The sequence below is a fragment of the Mixophyes fleayi genome, chromosome 9, assembly GCF_038048845.1.
Source record: "Mixophyes fleayi isolate aMixFle1 chromosome 9, aMixFle1.hap1, whole genome shotgun sequence".
NCBI lineage: Eukaryota > Metazoa > Chordata > Amphibia > Anura > Limnodynastidae > Mixophyes > Mixophyes fleayi.
Window position 1 is genome coordinate 113,388,089 of NC_134410.1, and position 7,802 is coordinate 113,395,890.

General features: G+C 41.1%; 1 long non-coding RNA gene across 1 annotated transcript; it reads right to left on the reverse strand.

Moving 5' to 3' along the window:
• Positions 1 to 304: 304 nt before the first annotated feature.
• On the reverse strand, positions 305 to 4,052 carry LOC142101690 (uncharacterized). The gene is made up of 3 exons (XR_012679127.1): positions 3,998 to 4,052; positions 2,156 to 2,206; positions 305 to 358 (listed from the first exon to the last, which is right to left on the reverse strand). It is a non-coding gene; the product is annotated as an uncharacterized LOC142101690 (long non-coding RNA).
• Between the last annotated feature and the right edge of the window lie 3,750 nt (positions 4,053 to 7,802).

Consider the following 7,802-nt stretch of genomic DNA (forward strand, 5'->3'; position numbering starts at 1 on the left):
TTGATTTTCATTGTTCTTTTTTTAAGGTTTTAGTTTGCAGTTTGTAATCAAAAAAATTGATTTGTAAGATGTAGGGGAGTTCTGTCTAAACTGCCTGACTGTCCTGTGAGCTCATCATCTGCTATTATTATCGGACTGTTCTTAATATCTTATTAGCCACTGATTTTCTGTAAATTGTTATTTTCTTTTTCAATAAAAATAGATTGCACAAAAAAGAGCTAGATGGCTGCTCTTCCTCCCTATGTCATGGTTTTGAAAAATAGTGTTACAGCAGACTAGAGAGTGAAGTTTTTTGACTACTCACCCGCATTGTCCTCATGTTCCTTTACAGGACTTGTTGGCGGCACCAGATGGATTTCTTTTCAAATAAAGGAGAATAAACAATTAGGATAATATTTCATGACAGTAACAAAGAAAAACAGTTACAGAAGATAGGAACTACAATAAAGGATGTGTCCTCCTTGGTGGATATCTATATGACCTCTGAATTACATGTAATGAGCTCCTTTGACTACCACATTGTCCTTCCACAGGCCAGTTGTCAGTTCTACACGACCCTCCTGAACCCTTATTGTGACTGGATCACTTATAAATAACTTATGTTAGAAATATATTTAAAGGAAATAGCGCAGGGCGCTTATTTATATAATTGCACATGCGCTTATTTTTGATTTTGTGTATACTTTGGTAAGGGAAATCTTTCATTTCTGAGACCAGGGGGAGAATTATTTTTTTTCTGTTCTAACCTTTCTAGAGGAAGTACCTTATTTCTGATATATATATCTGGTACAATAAGCCTTTGTTTTGAAAGCATTTTTTATATCTTGGTGTAAGGAAATGTCTTGTTTGGGGTTTATAACTTTCCCTGGGGAATTCTTTTCTTTGGATAAAATGTGCATTCTGCAACTTTTGGAAGAAAGGACTCATGCTAATCTCATGCTAATTAGACCTTTTTGATGTGTGAGGGTCATAGGAAGATGTAATTAGACTTGCTGTCCCCTGTAAGATGCAGGATATCACAGCAAAGTTTTAAGACATCACAGATCAGCGTAAATATTGTTAGCTTTGCAATGCATATAAATGCGTGTTTGTGTAAACACATTGCATCCTGATTCTAAAAATAGCCTATATCCAAATCAGCATAAAAGCACTCTCTTGTACACTGAAATGTGTCATTCTGATGTCCATATCACCTGACCACTGATACCTTTAATCAGTGGAACTGTCCTTGTCAGGGCACATGAGCAAAATAAAACATCACTCATTGCTACAAGACCCTGCTTGACAACTTCTTCAATATTGATGTAATCCTGTGACATGCAGATTAGACCCTACATCTAATGCATTCTCCGGCTGTTTTGGAGGTTGGACCCAGCTCTCCAGTACCACCGATCTGCCGCTACCCAGCAGCTGGCCAGTGTGATAGGCCAGGGGGATCCACCCACAGCACCCTGATCCATAGTAAGCGGTCATGGGTACTATCCCAAGTGTACCAGCATGGGGAGTACACTAGCAGTCACAGTTACCCAGAAGGAACGTGGTTCTGGGCTTCATAAAGGAGCCCAGTGGTGGCAACAGGCTCCTTCCACTGCGGCAGGAGGGGCGTATTCGGAATAAGGAAAGGGGACGGTGGCAAAGTAAGCCCAGCCGATTCCCAGCAACAATAGACAGGGTGACATAGGCGATCCATCCTGTCACACTTATAAAAAAAACTTTATGGACTATAAGATATTTTAATACATCTCTGACTCCCACATGTATCTCCCCTCTCCCTTCCCCTTCTTGTTCCACCCAATCTTTGTTCCCTGAGTATATCCCTGATTATCCCCCACCCCTTAAATGATATGTCTCTTTGATTTTCATTGTTCTTTTTTTCAGGTTTTAGTTTGCAGTTTGTATTAAAAAAAATGATTTGTAAGATGTAGGGGAGTTCTGTCTAAACTGTCTGACTGTCCTGTGAGCTCATCATCTGCTATTATTATCTGACTGTTCTTAATATCTTATTAGCCACTGATTTTCTGTAAACTGTTATTTTCATTTTCAATAAAAATAGATTGCACAAAAAAGAGCTAGATAGCTGCTCTTCCTCCCTATGTCATGGTTTTGGAGAATAGTGTTACAGCAGACTAGAGAGTGAAGTTTTTTGGCTACTCACCCGCACTGTCCTTGACGTCCTTCACAGGACTTGCTGGTACCAGATGGATTTCTTTTCATGTAAATGAGAATAAACAATTAGGATAATATTTCATGAAAGTAACAAAGAAAAAGAGTTACAGAAGATAGTAACTACAATAAAGGACATGTCCTCCTTGGTGTATATCTGTATGACCTCTGAATTACATGTAATGAGCCCCTTTGACTACCACATTGTCCTTCCACAGACCAGTTGTCAGTTCTACACGTCCCTCCTGAACCCTTATTATGACTGGATCACTTATAAATAACTTATGGTAGAAATTTATTTAAAGGAAATAGCGCAGGGCGCTTATTTATATAATTGCACATGCGCTTATTTTTGATTTTGTGTATACTTTGGTAAGGGAAATCTTTAATTTCTGAGACCAGGGTGAGATTTTCTTTTTTCTGTTTTAACATTTCTAGAGTAAATACCTTATTTCTGATGTATATATCTGATACAATAAGCCTTTGTTTTGAAAGCCTTTTTATATCTTGGTGTAAGGAAATGTCTTGTTTGGGGTTTACAACTTTTCCTGGGGAATTCTTTTCTTTGGATGAAATGTGTATTCTGCAACTTTTGGAAGAAAGGACTCATGCTAATCTCATGCTAATTAGACCTTTTGATGTGTGAGGGTCATAGGAAGATATAATTAGACTTGCTGTCCTCTGTAAGATGCAGGATATCACAGCAAAGTTTTAAGACACCACAGATAAGCCTAAATATTGTTAGCTTTGCAATGCATGTAAATGCATGTTTGTGTAAACACATTGCATCCTGATTCTAAAAATAGCCTATATCCAAATCAGCATAAAAAGCACTGTTTTGTACACTGAAAGGTATCATTCTGATGTTCTATCTGACCTGACTCCTGATACCTTTAATCAGTGGAACTGTCCTTGTCAGGGCACATCAGCGAAATAAAACATCACTCGTTGCTTCAAGACCCTGCTTGACAACTTCTTCAATATTGCTGTAATCCTGTGACCTGCAGATTAGACCCTACATCTAATGCATTCTCCGGCTGTTTTGGAGGTTGGACCCAGCTCTCCAGTACCACCGATCTGCCGCTACCCAGCAGCTGGCCAGTGTGATATGCCAGGGGGATCCACCCACAGCACCCTGAAAGCAGTCATTGGTACTATCCCAAGTGTACCAGCATGGGGAGTACACTAGCAGTCACAGTTACCCAGAAGGAACGTGGTTCCGGGCTTCATAAAGGAGCCCAGTGGTGGCAACAGGCTCCTTCCACTGCGGCAGGAGGGGCGTATTCGGAATAAGGAAAGGGAACGGTGGCAAAGTAAACCCAGCTGGTTCCCAGCAACAACAGACAGGGTGACATAGGCGATCCATCCTGTCACACTTATAAAAAAAACTTTATGGACTATAAGATATTTTAATACATCTCTGACTCCCACATGTATCTCCCCTCTCTCTTCCCCTTTTTGTTCCACCCCCATCTTTGTTCCCTGTGTATATCCCTGAATATCCCCCACCCCTTAAATGATATGTCTCTCTGAGTTTCATTGTTCTTTTTTTCAGGTTTTAGTTTGCAGTTTGTATTAAAAAAAAAATGATTTGTAAGATGTAGGTGAGTTCTGTCTAAACTGTCTGACTGTCCTGTGAGCTCGTCATCTGCTATTATTATCTGACTGTTCTTAATATCTTAGTAGTCACTGACTTTCTGTAAACTGTTATTTTCATTTTCAATAAAAATAGATTGCACAAAAAAGAGCTAGATGGCTGCTCTTCCTCCCTATGTCATGGTTTTGGAGAATAGTGTTACAGCAGACTAGAGAGTGAAGTTTTTTGGCTACTCACCCGCACTGTCGTCATCGTCCTTTCCAGAACTTGCTGGCGGCACCAGATGGATTTCTTTTTATACAAAGGATAATAAACAATTAGGATAATATTTCATGAAAGTAACAAAGAAAAATAGTTACAGAAGATAGTAACTACAATAAAGGATGTGTCCTCCTTGGTGTATATCTATATGACCTCTGAATTACATGTATGAGCCCCTTTGACTACCACATTGTCCTTCCACAGGCCAGTTGTCAGTTCTACACGACCCTCCTGAACCCTTATTGTGACTGGATCACTTATAAATAACTTATGTTAGAAATATATTTAAAGGAAATAGCGCAGGGCGCTTATTTATATAATTGCACATGTGCTTATTGTTGATTTTAACTTCAATAGTATTTTAATTTTTTTCTTTTAAGTATAAGGGATACAGAAAAAAAAGAATGGGAGGGGGAATGGGAGACCAGAAGAAAGAGAAGGGAAGGGGGGGGTACATAGTAGGGTAAACACATTGCATCACCTCAGAATTTAAGGTACATAATACAATATATACTATCAGGCCAGTAGGTCAGTAATACATCAATGAAAACCGGCAACATCAAGGAGGTCACACTCCCAATGGGATATTCCCATCAGAGAACTATATGGATTCTGACGAGGATTCAATCAAGGTGAACTGTGAAAGGGGTAGCAACGAATCAGCACGAGCTCTAGTTGCCCCCTCACCCTCTGTAGTATACACGTGCCAGGAAAACCACTTATTAGGGGTGATGAAGGGGATGACGAATATGGCATCCCCCACGTCTCCATTTCGAAGCATAACTGTACTTTGGCAATCACCTTGTTTAGTGTGGGCAGGTCCGGTGTTTTCCAGTTTTGAGCCAACGCTTCCCTAGCAGCTATCAAAATGTGACAAAACACATATCTAGCATGGAGAGGGAATTGTGGTGGAAAATGCTGTAATAAAGCCACTTCCGGTGTGGGATCAACTTTTTGGGAGGTGATCTTATTAGCAAACTCAAATACCTGGTCCCAAAATGGGCGGAGGAGAGGGCAGCCCCAAAATATATGCATAATATCCTCCGTTAAGCCGCATTGTCTCCAACAAAACTTGGACTGAGCGGGCCACATTTTATGAAGACGAGACGGCGTAACGTAGAGTCTATTGTTTAACTTCACCATCATTTCTGAGTGATTCACACATTTGGACATTTGAAAAGAGTTAACAATTTTTTTTTTTCCATTGACCAGTGGTGAGTGTAATATCAAGGTCTATTTCCCATTGTAGTTGGGCTCTGGACTTAGTGTCCAATGTAGGAGGAGAGAGAAATTTATACCAAAAGGAAATACCTGCCCTGTTAGAACCCTTCGTCAATCTCGTATATAATATGGCTGGGGCCCGAGACATTTCCAATCCCTGTCCAAGAAGGGTAGAAGACCAGTGTCTAATCTGCAAGTATTTATAGAATTCCTGGGCAGGGAGGCGAAATTTATCCCGTATCTGCGAAAATGACAACAGCTTCTGCTCTTCGAGTAAGTCTGACCAAAATTTAGCCCCATTCTCAATCCAGCGATTTAGGTTTAACTCTGGGATAAGTTTTGCTACAGTTGCCAGTGAGATATTCGTAGTCGGGACCGTAAGATTTTGCCTATTCGCAGTAAACCTATCCCACACCACTAGGGAGTCTTTAATCATCTTGGGAAGGAGAGCAGTTGCCGGACCCCAGGATTTAGGGACCCAGATCAAGTCCTCTAGTGGGAACCTCAAACACAGTGCCCTTTCTAAGTCAACCCACGGTTTCTGATTCGGGGGTAGAGACCAATCTCTTATTTGGGATAATAGACAAACGTGATGATATTTATGTAAATCTGGTAACGCTAGACCACCATGTTGTTTGGGTAAGCACATTCGAGAACCAGCAATACGGGGGAGTTTACCTTTCCATACATAGGTTATCATAATTGACTGCAGTTTATCAAACAATGGTTTTGGGATGCTAGCAGGTATGGTCCGAAATAGGTACATCATTTTCGGTAGCACCGACATCTTAAAAGTTGACAACCTTCCCAGCTAAGAGATCTCGCAGCAGGCCCATGATTTGGTTAATGTGAGTAACTGCTGTATCAAAGCCGTATAATTTAGATTGATTGTGCTATCTAAGGAGGAGGTGATCTTTATGCCTAAATATGGGAGGGCACTCGTTTTCCAGGAGTATTGAAAAGTTTTTTTAAGATGTTCCATCTTCAGAGGGGGGATGTTTACTGGCAGGGCCTCAGATTTAGTTGAGTTAAGTTTGTAGTATGATGCTCGGCTATAGGCATCAAGCATATTGTGAAGGGCCGGCAGCGAGGTCTCTGGGCTGGTCACTAATAATAATACATCATCGGCAAAGAGACATAGTTTGTGAATCGTGTTCTTGATGTTAATACCAGGGAACAGAGCAGAAGATCTAACAGCTATTGCAAGGGGTTCCATTGCCAAAACAAAAATCAACGGGGATAGCGGGCAGCCCTGTCTAGTACCGTTTGAAATCTTGAAGCCGTCTGACATGAAACCATAGCAGAACACCCTAGCTGAAGGGTCAGAGTATAATGCAGAGATAGCTGATAGAAATTTTCCATAATATCCGAACCGGAGAAGGACCCTCTCCAAATATCCCCAGTGTAGTCTATCGAAAGCCTTCTCAGCGTCAAGAGAGAGAGCCACCATTTCTGTCTGAGAGCTCATCACCCATTCCAGGATGTCGAGTACCCTTCTAGTATTGTCTGAGGCTTGGCACCCCAGCACAAATCCCACTTGGTCAGGGTGAGCGAGTCTCGGGAGAAGACCATTTAGTCTATTTGCTATAAGTTTGGTGTAAATTTTTATGTCTGAGTTTAAGATGGCTATTGGCCTGTAGTTAAGAAACGAGGTAGGGTCCTTTCCCGGCTTAGGAATGGTAACTAACTGTGACTCCAACATCTCAGGAGGGAATGAACCTTGGGATGTGTCCTTCGTTGAACAGTTGTTCAAGAATTGGAAGGAGGTCCTCCTGAAATGTCGCATAGAAGCCGTTTATATACCCATCTTGCCCCGGGGCTTTCTCAGAAGGGAGATTTTTAATAACTTCCTGGATTTCAGCTCGCGACCATGGAGCTGCTAGAGCTATCCCCGTCTCTGAGTCTATTGTCAGAATATTTAGGCTATGTAAGAACTTCTCTATGTCTGCCGGGCTAGGTTGGTGAGTAGATTCATCATCCTTCAAGTTATAGAGCTTTGAATAATAATGTGCAAACAAGTTGGCAATATCCCTAGGATTGGAGACTTTCTTACCTGACTCATCTAACAGATATTTGATTCTATTCTGTGCCCGTTGGCCCCTCAATTTCCTCGCAAGGAGCTTTCCTGCTCTGTTCCCCGCCACGTAATATTTTTGTTGAAGTCTAGTTAACGCTAATTGAATCTTGGACAGTAGCATTTTCTGAAGTTTGGCTCTGACTAAAGAAATTTCTTTCTTCAATTCCTTAGAGGGGCGTGCTTTATGCTGGGTGTCTAGTTTAACTAACTTTTCTTCAAGTTCTTTTTGTAGAAAATCGTTAGCCCTTTTTAACCAAGAACCCGTTTGGATCGCTACCCCTCTCACAACTGCTTTTAACGCACACCAAAAGTTAAAGATGTTTGTATCAGAGGGGACATTAGTTTGGCAGTATTGTTCAATGGCTTTTTTGAAATCTAATCTAGCTTCTAGTTGTGATAAAAGAAACGATGGCATACGCCACGGCCTGGGGGGAGTAAAAATGTTAGTGGCCTTCAACGTCCACAGCACTGGTGTTGATTTTG